Source organism: Hyla sarda, chromosome 1 (assembly GCF_029499605.1).
Source record: "Hyla sarda isolate aHylSar1 chromosome 1, aHylSar1.hap1, whole genome shotgun sequence".
NCBI lineage: Eukaryota > Metazoa > Chordata > Amphibia > Anura > Hylidae > Hyla > Hyla sarda.
In genome coordinates, this window is record NC_079189.1 from 424,737,836 (window position 1) to 424,758,038 (window position 20,203).

The following is a 20,203-nucleotide window of genomic DNA, read 5'->3' on the forward strand; positions in this document are numbered from 1 at the left end:
AGTCAGCTCAACCTGACCTTTCTCAAGCATCACACAACCAGTGCTAACCATATCTTTATAGAGGCACCATACAAATGGTACCAATTAACGTGCAAAACCAATCATTAAATAAAGTGCAAATGCATAGTGTAAACAATCCAAAAAATATATGCACATAAGTAATAAAGTACAAAACCAAAAAAAATACAAAAGTGAGACTTATACACAATACAGTGCAATAAATACATTAGGATAAACACTAATTGTGTTTAATGAATAAAGTGACACACATGTGTAATCAGACATACAGGGTTAAAAAGGTGGGGGAACACACACTCACCGGATGACAAAGTATATCCACGCTATTACAGTATTCGGCATCAGGAAGTAACAACAGCGCCTGCGCGCCTCGTTCTAAGAGCGTCTCGTGTGGCAAGTAGATCTAGGCCAATCAGCGGATGGCGTCCAGGTGTCCATGGCGACGCGCCGCGAAATCCAACGCATGCGTACATCACCACGAGACGACCTGCGCCATCTTGAGTGTGGGAAACCAGCCTCTCATATCTCAAAAAGGAATAAACTGAGAAAATAGTAAATCTCTATCAAATACGACTACCAGGTGGCGGTATAAGGTCCTAGTCCCCTGCAGCCATCGTATCATACACACTCAGGAGGTCTGCACTCATGTGTATCGCCAGCATCCGGCATTCGGAGGCCAGAAACGCACAGTGTGCACGCGACCCACATCTCCACACTTCGTATGAAGGTGTGTGGTCACAGCACACAGTTACGCCGACCACCCTAGGACCCTCTTGGTCCACAAACCACACACAAGATCACACAGTCAGGGACATTTGGACCTACCTGGTGTCAAATATCAAAAATAATAACCAAAATGAACACAATAAAAAAATAAATAAAAAAATAAAAAACATGAAATTAAAAAAATAAAAGATAATAATAACAAAAAATATTTTATGCAAAAAAAGAAAAGTATAATAAAAAATATAAATTATATGATAAAAAATAAAAATAAAAAATAAAAAAATTTTTTTTAAAAAAAAGAGAATTTTTAATTAGACTGGAGGCTGTACCACAACGCCACACTACATCGCCACATAAGAGACTCAAGAAACTCACATAAATAGTCAATCTACAACGTTTTATTAATAAAACTATAACAATTATTATAGTCATCAGGTGAGTGTTCAGTATATCCCAAAGTCCACCTAAAAAACAAGAGAGAAGACAAGTTAAAAAGATAGAATATAGAATATACATTTTTATGCTAGCACTGATAATGTAAAGTTACCAAGTACTTATAAATCCAGATATCAAAGGAACAGGATTACTGATTGACTACTCTGTGTGGAGTTTTAAATTCTACATTCAAACCAGCCGGTTTGAGAGACCCCAATTTGAAGATCCATTTAAGTTCAAGTTTTTTCAGCATCGCCTGTCTGTCCCCACCTCGTTTGAGTGGAGGGACATGATCGACGATGATGAACCTCAACTCTTTTTCCGTATGTCCCATAGTAGAAAAATGGCTTGAGACAGGTAAATCCATTTTTTTCTTTCGTATAGTGTACCTATGTTGGTTCATGCGCGTTTTGAAATCCCATGTGGTCTCCCCAACATATAGGAGACCACATGGGCACCAAAGCACATAAACCACATAGGCGCTATCGCATGTAAGATAATGTCTGATAGGAAAAGTATGTCCATTTTTGGGATGTACAAAATTATTGCCCTTACACATCAAACTACAATTAACACAACGTCTACAAGGGAAACTACCCTTATTCATAGTTGTTAAATACCTCTGAGTGCCCACTTGTCTCTGTGATATATCCGCCTTCACCAGTTTATCCTTTAGATTAGTCTGTCTTCTATATGACATGAGAGGAAAAGTATTAAGTTCAGGAATATCAAAACAGCTCTGTAGTATAGGCCAATGCTTCCTAATAACTCTACCTATAGCAATAGAGTCCTCACTATATGTTGTCACAAAGGGAACTCTTGTCTCCTCTCTATTCCTCCTTTCTGGTATCCTCTCCATCTGTTTTACATAGGTTTTGTGTCTTTCTACCAACCTCCTAGGATAGCCCCTTTTGATAAAGTTACTGGCCATCCTTTCTAATGCTGTCTCCAACTTCTCATCTGTATCTGTTATCCTCCTTGCCCTCAGCATTTGGCTGAAGGGCAAGGAGTTAACCATAGGCCTTGGGTGACTACTTTCAAATTTCAACAACATATTGCAGTCCGTGGGCTTAATATACAAATCCGTTGTTAAATGACCGCCTACAACATTCACCAGTACATCTAAGAAGCTGACAGACCGAAAAGAATGTGTAAGAGTAAATTGGATACTGGGAGTCACATTATTTAGGTATTCTTTAAACGAGAGTAATTCAGACACTCCCCCACTCCAGATGAGGAAGATGTCGTCTATGTATCGCCACCACCCCAGGACATGCCTGAAGTGGTGCGACACATAGATGTGTCAAGATTTCCTTACTTTGAGGAATAGGAATGCTCGCCTTAAACATCCTAACATTACACGTGGGGAGTTGGATTCTGTACTGGAGCTTGCCCATGACCGCGATCGCATAATTAAACCTGCTGATAAAGGGGGAGCGATCGTGGTGATGGACAAGACCCAGTATATTAGGGAGGCTGAGAGACAGTTAAACGATGGATTGGTATATGAGAGACTTACACATGACCCCAAATTTGATATTGAAAGGAAGATACAAATAATCCTGAACAGTGCTGTGGGGGCTGGCATCATTGATGAGGATACTAAGAAATTTCTTACAGTGCTCTTTCCGGTAACACCGTTATTATATCTATTACCTAAGATTCACAAGAGTTTAGTGGATCCCCCGGGGCGGCCTATCGTCTCGGGCACCAATTCTATTACATCACGTATCTCGGTGTTTCTAGATAGAGTACTGCGTCCCTTTGCTGTAAATACAAGATCATACATCAGGGATACTACCGACTTTTTGGATAAAATTAAGGATATTCAGTTGCCAAATGATGTTATCATTGCCTCCTTTGATGTCGTGAGCCTCTACACCTCCATCCAACACGATGGGGGTGTAGAGGCTGTTACTAGTTGCTTGACAAAGGCAGACTTTTCTCCAGATGATACTGAGTTTCTTATCTCCCTATTGCGGTTGGTCTTGGAAAATAACTATTTTTTATTCAATGATGAATTTTTTTTACAGAAAAGAGGAACCGCAATGGGGAGTAACACTGCGCCAACTTACGCTAATATATATATGGCGCATTTTGAGGAGATGTACGTCTATGTGTCGCACCACTTCAGGCATGTCCTGGGGTGGTGGCGATACATAGACGACATCTTCCTCATCTGGAGTGGGGGAGTGTCTGAATTACTCTCGTTTAAAGAATACCTAAATAATGTGACTCCCAGTATCCAATTTACTCTTACACATTCTTTTCGGTCTGTCAGCTTCTTAGATGTACTGGTGAATGTTGTAGGCGGTCATTTAACAACGGATTTGTATATTAAGCCCACGGACTGCAATATGTTGTTGAAATTTGAAAGTAGTCACCCAAGGCCTATGGTTAACTCCTTGCCCTTCAGCCAAATGCTGAGGGCAACGAGGATAACAGATACAGATGAGAAGTTGGAGACAGCATTAGAAAGGATGGCCAGTAACTTTATCAAAAGGGGCTATCCTAGGAGGTTGGTAGAAAGACACAAAACCTATGTAAAACAGATGGAGAGGATACCAGAAAGGAGGAATAGAGAGGAGACAAGAGTTCCCTTTGTGACAACATATAGTGAGGACTCTATTGCTATAGGTAGAGTTATTAGGAAGCATTGGCCTATACTACAGAGCTGTTTTGATATTCCTGAACTTAATACTTTTCCTCTCATGTCATATAGAAGACAGACTAATCTAAAGGATAAACTGGTGAAGGCGGATATATCACAGAGACAAGTGGGCACTCAGAGGTATTTAACAACTATGAATAAGGGTAGTTTCCCTTGTAGACGTTGTGTTAATTGTAGTTTGATGTGTAAGGGCAATAATTTTGTACATCCCAAAAATGGACATACTTTTCCTATCAGACATTATCTTACATGCGATAGCGCCTATGTGGTTTATGTGCTTTGGTGCCCATGTGGTCTCCTATATGTTGGGGAGACCACATGGGATTTCAAAACGCGCATGAACCAACATAGGTACACTATACGAAAGAAAAAAATGGATTTACCTGTCTCAAGCCATTTTTCTACTATGGGACATACGGAAAAAGAGTTGAGGTTCATCATCGTCGATCATGTCCCTCCACTCAAACGAGGTGGGGACAGACAGGCGATGCTGAAAAAACTTGAACTTAAATGGATCTTCAAATTGGGGTCTCTCAAACCGGCTGGTTTGAATGTAGAATTTAAAACTCCACACAGAGTAGTCAATCAGTAATCCTGTTCCTTTGATATCTGGATTTATAAGTACTTGGTAACTTTACATTATCAGTGCTAGCATAAAAATGTATATTCTATATTCTATCTTTTTAACTTGTCTTCTCTCTTGTTTTTTAGGTGGACTTTGGGATATACTGAACACTCACCTGATGACTATAATAATTGTTATAGTTTTATTAATAAAACGTTGTAGATTGACTATTTATGTGAGTTTCTTGAGTCTCTTATGTGGCGATGTAGTGTGGCGTTGTGGTACAGCCTCCAGTCTAATTAAAAATTCTCTTTTTTTTAAAAAAAAAATTTTTATTTTTTATTTTTATTTTTTATCATATAATTTATATTTTTTATTATACTTTTCTTTTTTTGCATAAAATATTTTTTGTTATTATTATCTTTTATTTTTTTAATTTCATGTTTTTTATTTTTTTATTTATTTTTTTATTGTGTTCATTTTGGTTATTATTTTTGATATTTGACACCAGGTAGGTCCAAATGTCCCTGACTGTGTGATCTTGTGTGTGGTTTGTGGACCAAGAGGGTCCTAGGGTGGTCGGCGTAACTGTGTGCTGTGACCACACACCTTCATACGAAGTGTGGAGATGTGGGTCGCGTGCACACTGTGCGTTTCTGGCCTCCGAATGCCGGATGCTGGCGATACACATGAGTGCAGACCTCCTGAGTGTGTATGATACGATGGCTGCAGGGGACTAGGACCTTATACCGCCACCTGGTAGTCGTATTTGATAGAGATTTACTATTTTCTCAGTTTATTCCTTTTTGAGATATGAGAGGCTGGTTTCCCACACTCAAGATGGCGCAGGTCGTCTCGTGGTGATGTACGCATGCGTTGGATTTCGCGGCGCGTCGCCATGGACACCTGGACGCCATCCGCTGATTGGCCTAGATCTACTTGCCACACGAGACGCTCTTAGAACGAGGCGCGCAGGCGCTGTTGTTACTTCCTGATGCCGAATACTGTAATAGCGTGGATATACTTTGTCATCCGGTGAGTGTGTGTTCCCCCACCTTTTTAACCCTGTATGTCTGATTACACATGTGTGTCACTTTATTCATTAAACACAATTAGTGTTTATCCTAATGTATTTATTGCACTGTATTGTGTATAAGTCTCACTTTTGTATTTTTTTTGGTTTTGTACTTTATTACTTATGTGCATATATTTTTTGGATTGTTTACACTATGCATTTGCACTTTATTTAATGATTGGTTTTGCACGTTAATTGGTACCATTTGTATGGTGCCTCTATAAAGATATGGTTAGCACTGGTTGTGTGATGCTTGAGAAAGGTCAGGTTGAGCTGACTGAAACGTCGCTGTTGTAATGACACCTTTTATGGAATAAAAACACATATTTTTTCATGAATTTTGGTGCTGTGGACAAGATTTTTCTTCTATATATATATATAGATACAAACAGCAAGGTGGAGGGAGCACAACCAAAGTCCAATAGTATTTGTGGGGTGAAGGCAAGTGGGGTACACGGTCCCAATCGCAAACCATGGAGATAGATCCAAAGCAAAATGATTCTCGCAGCACACCCAGATAGTGCAAAAGCAGTGGAGATTTATTGACCCATGCAGACGATACAACGTTTCAGCAGCATCACGCTGCCATTCTCATGCTTGAGAATGGCAGAGTGATGCTGCTGAAACATTGTATCAAGGGTGTGCTGCGAGAATCATTTTGCGTTAGATAGATAAATAGATAGATAGATAGATATTAGGGATGTGCAAATCGAATCTGACAAATCTGAATCTGTTGCAAATTTCAGGAAAGATTTGATTTGCAACAAATGCAAATATTGCCATGATTCTATTGCACAAATCACTTCATTAAACTCCATTTAGTGTGGTCCAGGCTCCAGGGCATCTAAAATGGCGGATCAAAATTGGAGGACATGGGGCAAGGAATCCTGGGAAGGTGGGAATAAGGGTCGGCGGGATGACCCAGAATCACATGCAGCATGCAGCCTATCAGCAGCCAGCCACCCCTCTGATGTCACAGCACTATATAATCGGCAGTCATCTTGCGGCCAGTCACTTCAGCCTTTTATTGGAGAGAGAGGGGGACAGACACCAGCGTGTGTTGCACAGAAAAGCATTTTTACAGCAGCGATACAGCAGCACTTGGGAGCTGGGTGCAGAAGGGGCTTCATCATCATCAGGAGAAGAGGGTTGCAGGTTGCCTGCGAGGCAGCAGCTGAGCCAGCAAGGTGGTAGCATGGTTGGCAGTCAGCAGGGTGGCAGAAGGGGAAAGTCTGGAGCCAAATGTGCCCGGGGGAGACCACCTGCTTTGCGGCAGCCTACCTTCAAGGGAGGTAGTGGAACCAGGGTTCCTGGAGTCGGCGGCAGTAGCAGTCAATCAATGTGGACTGTTGGCGGGAAAATCAACTACTCTGTTGTGTGGCAGTTTTTCAACAAGCATCCGGAGGAGGTTAACATGGCCACAAGATGTGTTGACAGAAGGGGAAGTGTGGCCAGGGTCCCAATGTTGGCACCACGACCCTGCATTAACATATTCAGCGTCACCATAAAGCGGCCTGGAAGAACCGTCGCTCCAATATGGTGGTCCAACCTGCTTCATAACCCAGTGGCACGCCACTCCCTGTTTCAGCCAGCCAAAGCTCCACCACCTCAGTTGAAGGGAGCTGTGTGTCATACCCATCTTCTGTAACTCCAGATGCTCCTGCTCTTTCTACTTTGAGTCAATTATTCCGCCAGCAATCCATCTGTGAAGCCATGTCCATGAGACAACAGTATGCGCCCATTCATCCAACAGTGTAGAAGCTGAATGTGCTCCTGTCCAAGTTGCTGGTGCTGCAGTCCTTCCCTTTTCAAGTGGTAGACTCTGCACCTTTCACAGAACTGATGACTTGTGCCGAGCCGTGGTGGAGAGTCCCAAGCTGTCATTTCTTTGCGAAGAAGGCAGTACCAGCCCTGCACAATTTTGTGGAACAGTAGGTGGGCCAGTCCTTGAGCCTGTTGGTGTACCAAAGTGCACCGCGGAGCCGACGTGTGGAGCTGTAACTATGGTCAGGAACAATACTTGCCCTTTATAGCCCATTGGGTGATTGTGGTTCCTGCACAGCCACAACGGCAACTTGGATAGGTCACGCCGCTTCCTTCTCCACACTCTCAGACCATTGGTCCTGTGACAGTGTGTAACTCTGCCTCCTCATCCTCCACCGTGTCCTCAGCCTCCATTGCATGAACAAGTCACAGTGCCCCTCCAGCATACCATGTGTGCAGGGCACGGAGGTGTCACGCTGTTCTTCACATTGTTTGCCTTGGCGAATGGAGTCACACAGGGGAGAAATTGCTAAAAGTCATTCATCAAGAAATAGAATCATGGCTAACTCCACGAAAACTGGAAATGGGAACCATGGTGACCAACAACCGGAGAACAAGGAAGCCTGAGACATGCGCCCTGCATGGCACACATAATCAATTTGGTTGTCAAGCGGTTCCTGAAGTGTTCCCCCATCTGAAAGACATCCTAACAATGGAAAGGAAACTGTGCATGTACTTCAGCCACTCGTACACTGCAAAGCATACCCTCCTTGAGTCATAATGGTATCCCCCCCATAGTCTTATTTACGACATTTACACACATTGGAATTCCACCCTCCATATGTTGGACCGACTATACGAACAGAGAAAAGCCATCACGAATTTCTTCATGACCAATGCGGATAGGGGGACTCCCCTGTGTAACTTCATTGTCAATCAGTAGCAGCTCATACGTGACACCTGCCGTTTGCTCAGGCCCTTTGAGGAAGCCACATTATTAGTAAGTCGCTAACCAGATGAACAATGTCATTACACTGCTTCATCTACTACAACAAGGCATCAGGACACTGGAGACATGGCGCCTACATTTCCCGGCCACATGAGCCCTGTGGGGGCTGGACTGAAGGAGGAGAAGGAGGAGGGGCACAGTGAAGCACAGTTTAGGTTTCACGGGACCGGCAGTTTTTATAGTCATCTGACCGGAGAGGAGGAGCAGGAGCAGCTAGAGGAGCTAGAGGGTTATGAGGAAGGCGAGACAGAGGACCCAGATACACCGTGGCTGTATGCAGTGGAGATGGAGGCAGGGAGTCCCTCTGATTCACAAATGGCACGATGCATGCTCACTTGCTTGTGTAGTGACCGCTGAATTGTCAAAATTTGGCAGCGGGAGGACTTCCGGCTCTCCACCTTATTGGTCCCTCCCTACCGACACAAAATGGGGGCCTCTTTTACACCAACTGAGGGGAAGGACAAACTGACCTACTAAAGAGACATCCTACGTAGTCAGTTGGCTAATGCCTATCTGCACCATCATCCATCCTCTCGCAGGTCTGACTCAGGGCACCCTCTGCGCTAACTATCGAGTCTACAGTCGCTGATGAGTAGCTTTCTTTACCCGCATAGTGACGCAACTCATCAGCAGCAGGAGGTGGACCAGGAGACCTGGAGCAGGACCTGAACCAGCAGGTGGTGGCATACCTTGACATGACCATGTTAACACACCTTGAAGATCCGCTGGACTTCTGGGCAGCCAAACTTGATTTGTTGCCGCAACTAGCAGTTGCCCTGGAAAAGCTGTCCTGCCAGGCCAGTAGTGTACCATCAGAGTGGGTGTTTAATGCGGTGGAGGCCATAGTAATACCCAAGGAGAACTTGTCTGTCCACAAAAATGTGGAGAGGCTGACCTTCATGAAGATGAATCAGGCATGGATTTTCACCCACCAATTCCTGATGCATCAGAGCAGATTAACCATGGTGCCACACCAACACTTCAAAAATGTGGATGGTGCAAAACATGTTTAACCCCTTAAAGGGGTACTCCGCCCCTAGACATCTTATCTCCTATCCAAAGGATAGGGATAAGATGTCAGATCGCCGGGGTCCCGCTGCTGGGGACCCCGGGGATTGCTGCTGCAGCACCCCGCTATCATTACAGCGCAGAGAGAGATCTCTCTGCACGTAATGACGGGCAATACAGGGGCCGGAGCATCGTTATGTCATGGCTCCGCCCCTCGTGACGTCACAGCCCGCCCCCGTCAATACAAGTCTATGGAGGGCGTGGCGGTCGCCACGCCCCCTGCCATAGACTTGTATTAAGGGGACGAGCCGTGATGTCATGAGGGGCAGAGCCATGACGTCACGCTGCTCCGGCCCCTGTATCGCTCGTCATTACGCACAGAGCGATCTCTCTCTGTGCAGTAATGATGGTGGGGTGCCGCAGCGGCGATCCCCGGGGTCCCCAGCAGCGGGACCGCGGCGATCTAACATCTTATCCTCTATCCTTTGGATAGGGGATAAGATGCCAGGGGCGGAGTACCCCTTTAAGGACCAGGCCAATTTTCACTGTAGGACCAGAGCGTTTTTTGCACATCTGACCACTTTCACATTAAACATTAATAACTCTGGGATGCTTTTACCTATCATTTTGATTCCGAGATTGTTTTTTTGTGACATATTCTACTTTATGTTATTGGTAAAATTTTGTCGATACTTGCATCGTTTCTTAGTGAAAAATTGAAAACTTTGAAGCTCTCTGCTTGTAAGGAAAATAGACATTCTAAATAAATTATATTTTGATTCACAAATACAATATGTCTACTTTATGTTTGCATCATAAAGTTGACATGTTTTTACTTTTGGATGACATCAGAGGGCTTCAAAGTTCAGCAGCAATTTTCCGATATCCTTATTTTCCATATCATCAAAATGACCAGTGGATTCTTGCTCACCTCTCTTACTAAGGTCCTTCTTCCCCATTACTTAGTTTGGTGGGGAAACTAGCTCTAGTAAGAGTCCTGGTTGTTTCAAAGTTTCCATTAAAAAATGATGGAGGCCACTGTGCTCTTGGGGACCATTAGTGCATCATACCCTTTTTATACCCTTCTCCAGATCTGTGTTTCTAATCAATCCTATATCCAATCTAACCCCTGTTTGGTGTTCTTGTGGTGTTCTTTATTGTATAAAATGTTTTATTTTTATTAAAATGTAAAAGAAAAACAATAGCTGTACAAGACAAAAATGATAGTTCAGCTGAACTCCTTAAAATGTACTAAACATTTCCTTTCCTTAGATTTACCCTTGGTAGATGTAGCAATGCCCACATGCAATATATTTCTATTGATGATGCTTGGGGGAGTCTATATAGGACATACGTCCTCCACATATAAAAGTGTTGTAAATTGTGGAAGTTGTAGCAGTGGCGGTCTCTAGGCAGACATTCTATGTTTTACCAGGGGATTACACATTAAGGCTAGGCTTCCACCTGGTTTATTTTCTGGAAGTTTTTGGAAAACTGTTACTGCAGTTTTTGAGCCAAAGTCAGAAGTGCATCCATAAGGGAGGAAAAGTTTAAAGGGGTATTCCAGGGAAAAACTTTTTTATATATATCAACTGGCTCCAGAAAGTTAAACAGATTTTTAAATGACTTCTATTAAAAAATCTTAATCCTTTCAGTACTTATGAGCTTCTGAAGTTAAGGTTGTTCTTTTCTGTCTAAGTAATCTCTGATGACATGTGTCTTGGGAACCGCCCAGTTTAGAAGCAAATTCCCATAGCAAACCTCTTCTAAACTGGGCGGTTCCCGAGACACGTGTCATCAGAGATTACTTAGACAGAAAAGAACAACCTAAACTTCAGAAGCTCATAAGTACTGAAAGGATTAAGATTTTTTAAAAGAAGTCATTTAAAAATCTGTTTAACTTTCTGGAGCCAGTTGATATATATAAAAAAGTTCAGAAGCTCATAAGTACTGAAAGGATTAAGATTTTTTAATAGAAGTAATTTACAAATCTTTTTAACTTTCTGGAGCCAGTTGATATATATATATATATATATATATATATATATATATATATATATATATATATATATATATATAATAAAAAAAAAGTTTCTTCCTTGATAACCCCTTCATGACATTTTCACCTTCAGGACCTGGGCATTTTTTGAACATCTGATCACTGTTACTTTAAACATTAATAACTCTGGGATGCTTTTACTTATCACTCTGATTCTGAGAATGTTTTTTCATGACATATTCTACTTTATGATATTGGCAAAATTTCACTGATATTTGCATCCTTTCTTAGTAAAAAATCTAAAAATTTCATGAAATTTTTGAAAATGTAGCATTTTTCTAACTTTGAAACTCTCTGCTTGTGAGGAAAATGGATATTCCAAATAAATTACATATTGATTCGCATATATAATATGTCTAATTTATGTTTGCATCAAAAATTGACGTGTTTTTACTTTTGGAAGACACCAGAGGGCTTCAAAGTTCAGCAGCAATTTTCCAATTTTTCTCAAGATTTTCAAAATCGTACTTTTTCAGGGACCAGTTCAGGTTGGAAGTGGATTTTAAGGGTCTTCTTATTAGAAATACCCCATAAATGACCCCAATATAAAAACTGCACCCCCCAAAGTATTCAAAATGACATTCAGTAAGTGTTTTTACTCTTTAGGAGTTTCACAGAAATAGCAGCAAAGTGAAGAAGAAAATTCAAAATCTTCTTTTTTTACACTCGCATGTTCTTGTAGACCCGATTTTTGAATTTTTACAAGGGGTAAAAGGAGATAAATCCCCCTAAAATTTGTAACCCATTTTCTCTAAAGTAAGTAAACAACTCATATGTGTGTGTAAAGTGTTTGGTGGGCACAGTAGAGGGCTCAGAAGGGAAGGAGCGACAATGGGATTTTGGAGAGTGAGTTTTTCTGAAAGGGTTTTTGGGGGGCATGTCCCCTTTAGGAAGCCCCTATGGTGCCAGAACAGTGGACCCCCCACATGTGACCCCATTTTGGAAACTACACCCCTCATGGAATTTAATAAGGGGTGCAGTGAGCATTTACACCCCACTGGCATTTGACAGATATTTGAAACAGTGGACTGTGCAAATGAAAAATTGTATTTTTCATTTTCACAGACCACTGTTCCAAAAATCTGTCATACACCAGTGGGGTGTAAATGCTCACTGTACCCCTTATTAAATTCCATGAGGGGTTTAGTTTCCAAAATGGGGTCACATATGGATATTTATTGTTTTGCGTTTATGTCAGAACTGCTGAAACAATCAGCCACCCCTGTGCAAATCACCTCAAATGTACATGGTGCACTCTCCCTTCTGAGCTTTGTTGTGCGCCCCCAGAGCACTTTGAGTCCACATATGGGGTATCTCCGTACTCGGGAGAAATTGCATTACAAATTTTTTCCCTTTTACCTCTTGTGAAAATGAAAAGTATGCGGCAACACCAGCATGTCAGTGTAAAAATTTTTATTTTTATACACTAACATGCTAGTGTAGACCCCAACTTCACCTTTTCATAGGGGTTAAAGAAGAAAAAGCCCCCCAAAATTTGTAAGGCAATTTCTTCCGAGTACGGAGATACCTCATATGTGTCCCAAAACTGTTGCCCTGAAATACGACAGGGCTCCAAAGTGAGATAGCGCCATGCACATTTGAGGCCTAAATTAGGGATTTGCATAGGGATGGACATAGGGGTATTCTATGCCAGTGATTCCCAAACAGGGTGCCTCCAACTGTTGCAAAACTCCCAGCATGCCTGGACAGTCAATGGCTGTCCGGCAATACTGGGAGTTGTTGTTTTGCAACAGCTGGAGGCTCCGTTTTGGAAACAGTAGCGTACCAGACATTTTTATTGGGGAGGGGAGGGGGGCTGTGTAGGGGTATGTGCAGGGGCGTACCTAGAGCATTTGGCACCCGGGGTGGACCCTTTGTTTGGCACCCCCCCCAGCCGCACCACACCCTTAATTACAGCCCCCTCCCCCCCTTTTATTTACCCCCTCCCCCCCCCCTTAATTACACCCCCTCCCAGGAGCGGACTATCAACACTCAGGCCTACGGACCAAAAAAAAGCAAGGGCCCCTACTAGGCTTTGCAGCTCGTCAATCTTCTGCCACGCTCCTATTCCACCTAAATCCCACATACAAAAAACTAAAATTTATATATGTAAGAAACACTTTAACATAGGTAAATGTCCATGACCAATAATACTGGTATACAAGGAGTAAATATATACCACCACACAATAACTGGATAATACCGCCATACTGTACTGAATAAAACCACCATACACAGATCAGTATACTATAAAGGATCTGTATAAGTGATTATATACAGGACCATATGGCGGTAGATATCAGCTGTACACAGGATCTGTATACAATATAAGTGATTATATACAGGACCATATGGCGGTAGATATCAGCTGTACACAGGATGTATATACCATATAAGTGATTGCAGTTACATTTTGGGACTCACAGTTACGTATTTTCTGATCAGCGGCGTCCTCTTTCCTTTTCTTTTCCGTCCGAATAAGACCGCCATGTGGATCTCTTAACATCTGCAGGAAAAACATGTCAGACTCTGCATTTTTCCAGTGCTCTCCCCTCCTCTACAATCTTTCCATCTATAGGCCCACAAGCTGTAATAATGCCCTCCTTGCTGTCCTGCACAGTAAACGGGCAGGTAGGTAGGTAACCAGGTAAATAGGTAACTAGGTAGATAGATCAGGAAGCCAGATATGTAGGTAGGTGACAAGTTAGGTAGGTAAGGGGCTAGCTAGGTAGTTAGGCAGCCATGTATGAAGGCCAGATATGTTCATAGTTAGGTAGCTGGGTATGTACGTAAGTAGTTAGGCATCCAGGTATAAAGTTAGGTAGCTCCCCTTCCCTGTAGGTATAGGCAGCAGCGTTAAACCCCCTTCCCAATAGGTATAGGAACAGAGTTAACCCCCCTTTCTCCTTATAGGTATAGACAGCACCCCCCACCCCCATTCCCCGTAGGTATAGGCAGAGTTAAAAAAAAAAAAAAACCTCCCCCCGTTTCCCATTGGTATAGGCAGAGTTAAACCCCTTTTTTCCCATAGGTATAGGCAGATTCACCCCCCTTCCCAATTGGTATAGGCAGAGTTACCCCCCTCTTCCCCATTGGTATAGGCAGAGTTACCCCCCTCTTCCCCATTGGTATAAGCAGAGTTACCCCCTCTTCCCCATTGGTATAGGCAGTTACCCCCCCTTTCCTCCCCTTTACCCATAGGTATAGGTAGAGTTACCCCCCCCCCCATTTCCCATAGGTATATGCAGTTACATCCCCCTCTTTACCATAGGTATATGCAGTTACACCCCACCTCTTTCGCATAGGTATATGCAGTTACACCCCCCTCATTACCATAGGTATATGCAGTTACACTCCCCCCTTCCCATAGGTATATGCAGATACCCCCCCCCTTTCCCATAGGTATATGCAGTTACACCCCCTCTTTCCCATATGTATATGTAGCTACACCCCCCCCTCTTCCCCATAGGTATATGTAGAGTAACCCCCCCTCCCCTTTCCAATAGGTATATGCAGTTGCATCCCCCCCCTTTCCCATAGGTATATGCAGTTACACCCCCCTATTTCCAATATGTATATGCAGCTACACCCCCCCTCTTCCCTATAGGTATATGTAGAGTAACCCCCCTCCCCTTCCCCATAGTTATATGTAGAGTAACTCCCCCTCCCCTTCCCCATAAGTATATGTAGAGTAACCCCTCCCTCCCGTTCCCCATAGGTATATGTAGAGTAACCCCCCTCCCCTATAGGTATATGTAGAGTAACCCCCCTCCCCTTCCCCATAGGTATATGTAGAGTAACCCCCCTCCCCTTTACCATAGGTATATGTAGAGTAACCCCCCCTCCCCTTCCCCATTGGTATATGTAGAGTAACCCCCCTTCCCCTATAGGTATATGTAGAGTAACCCCCCCTCCCCTTAAGTATATGTAGAGTAACCTCCCCCCTCCTCCCCTATAGGTATATGTAGAGTAACCTCCCCCATAGGTATATGTAGAGTAACCCCCCCTTCCCCATAGGTATATGTAGATTAACCCCCCCCTCTTCCCCATAGGTATATGTAGATTAACCCCCCCCCCCCTCCCCTCCCCTATAGGTATTGGCAGAGTTGAGAAAAGGTAATTTTTCAGCAAGCAAGCATGTGGGTGACCAGATATTCTTTAGAAGGTTTGAAAATTCTTGAAGGGATAGCCAAAGCCACTACAGAAGGGGATAGTTTGAAAAAACATGTGAGTTTTCTAGGATGAGTTAACCCGAATTAATTACGAATTTAATGAAATATTTGATTCGCAACAAATTTGAATATTGCCGCAATTCTATATCGCTTCATTAAACTCCATTTACTGCAGTTCAGGCTCCAGGGCATCTAAAATGGCGGATCCACATGTCAGTACACAGGGCAAGGAACACTGGGAAGGGGGAGGCAAGGCGGGAAGGGAAGTAGGCGGGAAGGGAAGTAGGCGGGATGCAGCCTATCAGCAGCCAATCACCCCTGTGATGTCACAGCCCTATATAATCGGCAGCCATTTTGCAGCTCATCATTTAATTCATTACACTGCATAGAGATAGGACGGACATCGCTGTGTGTTTGTTACACAGAAAAGCTTGTTGCAGCAGTGTTTCACCTCCTAGTTACCTCAGCCTTCTGTGGAGCACAGAGCACAGCATATTTGCACAGAAATTAATTCTTAAACAGCGATTAACCCCTCAGTCACTGTGAATAGCATTGTATTACAGAGAGGAGCAGAGAGCTGTGTGTTGCCTCAGCTGCAGAAACATTTTCACAGGAGGGAGAAATACATTTTTAGGGCAAATCTGTGTCTTTGTTCCACAACAACTGGTCTGCTGGTTATACTAGTCTGTAGACGGGTATAATCCATACCAAGCAGTCCATTCCTAATAGTATTTGAGAGAGAGTCTTTTTGCAATTTTGGGATTAGTACACAGTGACTGTATGCTCCAGCATTGTTGTGTGCTGCTGGTGCTGTGGGCAATTTTGTATTTTATTTTTAGCTTACTGTAGCACATCTTTCTGCCCTCATAAGTGCATACCACATACCTACTTCTAAGTGGTGTACTATTTTGTACCTGTTAATCTGTCAAGGGCCTACATATTGTGAAAGGACAGCCAAAAGTAATCACCGGCTGGTGTTTTACTCCAATACGTTTATGAAGCGTACTGTAGCGCATTTTTCTGCCCTCATAAGTGCATTCCACGTACCTACATCAAAGTAGTGTACTATTTTGTACCTGTTAATCTGTCAAGGGCCTAAATATTGTCAAAGTCCAGCAAATAGTACACACCTGCTGCTGTTCTAGACAAATACTGTTTTAAGCATAGTGAAGCGTATTGTACTCCCCTCATATATGCATATATGTAGGGACAATTTAATTTTAAAATCTTAAATTTCAATTTCAAAATCTTAAATTTCAATGGTCTCCTCCTGCTTCTGCCAACTCCAGGCTGTGCCATTCAGACACTATATGGTCTCCTCATGCTTCAACCACCTCCAGGCTGTGCCATTCAGCCACTATATAGTCTCCTCATGCTTCAGCCACCTCCAGGCTTTGTCATTAAGCCGATATATGGTTTACTGATGCTGCTGGGCCTGGGCCTAAGAATTTTTATGGTAGCACTAGCTACCATAAATCTCCAATTTAAATTTCAAAATTAATCTTTTAATCTTAGGGATTGTGAAGCCCTAGTGTCTACTTATGCTGGTGCCAGCTCCAGGCTGTCATTCAGCAACTATATGGTTTCGTGATGCTGCTGCGCCTGGGACATTACTTTAAAAGATTTATGGTAGGACTAGCTACCGTACATCTTCAACTTAAGTTTCAAAATTCATATTTTAATCTTAGGGACTGTGAGGCCCTATTGTCTCCTCATGCTGTCAACACCTCCACGCTGATTCATTCAGCCACTATATGGTCTCATCATGCTGTCAACACCTCCACACTGTGTCATTTAGCCACTATATGGTCTCCTAATGCTGTCAACACCTCCCCACTGATTCATTCAGCCACTATATGGTCTCCTCATGTTTCAGCCATCTGCAGGCTGTGCCATTCAGCCACTATATGGTCTCCTTATGCTTCAGCCAACTCCAGGCTGTGTCATTCAGCCACTATATGGTCTCCCCATGCTGTCACAAACTCCAATCAGTCCTTCAACCACTATATGATCTCTTCATACTGATGCCACCTCCAGGATCTGTCATTGTACCGCCATGTGACATGTGACTCCTTGTTCAATTTAGTCCTTTGTACCCAAATGCCAGAACCGGTGACACTAAAACTTAGGAGTAAAAATTTCAATTTTAAAATCTCAATTTAAAATTAAAAAATCTTACATTTCAATTGTTTCCTCATGCTTCAGCCACCTCTAGGCTGTGCCATTCAGCCACTAAAGCGTCTCCCCATGATTCAGCCACCTTTAGGCTGTGCCATTCAACCAATATATGGTTCACCGATGCTGCTGGGCCTTTGCCTGGGCCTAAGGATTTTTATGGTATCACTAGCTACCATGAGTCTTCAATTTAAATTTCAAAATGAATCTTTTAATCTTAGGGATTGTGAAGCCCTAGTGTCGACTTATGCTGCCAACACCTCCAGGCTGTGTCATTTAGCAACTATATGGTCTCCTCATGCTGCCAACACCTCCACGCTGTGTCATTCAGCCACTATATGGTCTCCTCATGCTTCCAACACCTCCACGCTGTGTTATTATGCCACTATATGGTCTCCTCATGCTTCAGCCACATCCAAGCTGTGTCATTCAGCCACTATATGGTCTCCTTGTGCTGCCAACACCTCCATGCTGTGTCATTCAGCCACTATTTGGTCTCCTCATGCTTCAGCCACATCCAAGCTGTGTCATTTAGAATATCTATGGTCTCCTCATGCTGCCAACACCTCCACGCTGTCATTCAGCCACTATATGGTCTCCTCATGCTTCAACCACATCCAAGCTGTGTCATTCAGACACTATATTGTCACCTCATGCTGCCAACACCTCCACGCTGTGTCATTTAGCCACTATGTGGTCTCCTCATGCTTCAGCCACATTCAAGCTGTGTCATTCAGCCACTATATGATCTCCTCATGCTGCCAACACCTGCACGCTGTGTCATTTAGCCACTATATGGTCTCCTCATGCTTCAGCCACATCCAAGCTGTGTCATTCAGCCACTATTATGTCTTCTCATGTGGCCAACACCTCCACCCTATGTCATTCAGCCACTATATGGTCTCCACATCCTGCCAACACCTCCACGCTGTGTCATTTAGCCACTATATGGTCTCCTCATTCTGATGCCACCTCCAGGCTCTGTCATTGTGTAGCTCTGTGGCAGTGATTCTAATAGTGATGCCTGTAATCTGCATGTCATACTGAATAACAGTATTATTTCACTACCCCAACACACTTCATATGCGTGTTACAACAAAGCAAATTGTTCTACACCCCTATTGAGGCTCTCTGTATGCCAGAAATAGCCGTTTTTAATATAGATTTGCAGCACATAAATTCAACCCGAAACAAAGCTTTTTCGGAGAATTCGGGGAATCGGCCGCATTAACATTTTTCAAAAGTTCAGTCATCTCTAGAAATAAACCCAGGTCAGACTCTTAGAAGAAGGAGGGGGACTAGTTCCTTGGCATACTCAACTGTCCTAATTCTCCGCCTGTGTCCTCTTGATATTGTCTAACCTTTGTCACTCTCCTCTTCTTCCTGGTTCATATGAGATTTTGTTCATGCAGGAAATTCCCGCTCAGCCCAGTAACTGCCATCAGAACAGCAGCAGTAGGGGATTGGGGCAGATAAGTATGCTTTTTAAATTTATGTAAAATGTGCATGTTCTTTTATCAATATTTATACAGTTTTGATAATCACACATGATATAATCTAATGATGGATCCACCACACTCAAAAGAGTAAAAGAGGTCTAGAATTAACAGTATAGCATTTGTAGAAAGTCAAATTACATAACAATACTTGCCCATAGGGTAATATTCCAACATGGATCATCATTGCATTCATCTATGAGCCACAAAACAAAGTCTATAAAGGCATGACTGGGTGGGATTGGAGGCCAGAACTCAACCCAATAGCCTACACAAAATCCTTATCTCAACTTCATGACACACCATTGGGAAGATTACAACGAAGATTGCAAGCTAAGTTTAATTGTTCAACATACCTGTCTGACCTCACCAATGCTCTTCTGAATGAATGAGCAAAAATTCCCCCAAAACACACTCAAAATCTTGTAAAAAGTATTTTCAGGAGAGTAAAAGCTGCTATGAAAGCAAAGGGGGAACTATCTCCATATTAATGCCTATGGATTTAAAATGAGATGTCCTAAATTGTGTAATGTACAGGTGTCCCAATACTCAATATAGTATGAATATATAGTATAATAGCTTATTGCGTAGAAAATATGTCACTCAAATACAATTGTACTATACAACTATAAAATAATAGAATTCCAAAGAGAGAAGGACATCAAAGGCAATGGAGTTAGATTATTCTCATAGTAAAGGTTAAGGCTGTTAGCTATCTTGACCATGGCATTAAAACCAGAAAAAATGTATTCTAAGCTCACATACTTGCTAAACATCTTAATGAAGTGGTCTTCCAGGTCAGCCACAATTTAACCTTAGTGAAAATAAAAACATCCTCTTTGTGCTAAGTGCCACTTACTGTATATACCGGTGGCTGCTGCAGGGATATACTAATGTAATTGAGAAACAAGGCACTAAATTCATTGTGCACTGTGGAGAGCAAGTATTTATTCAAACACCATTAAAAAGGTTAGACAGTGCAGATTTGCTCCAGGAGAGTGCATTAGTTCATAAATCATTGTTTATTAAA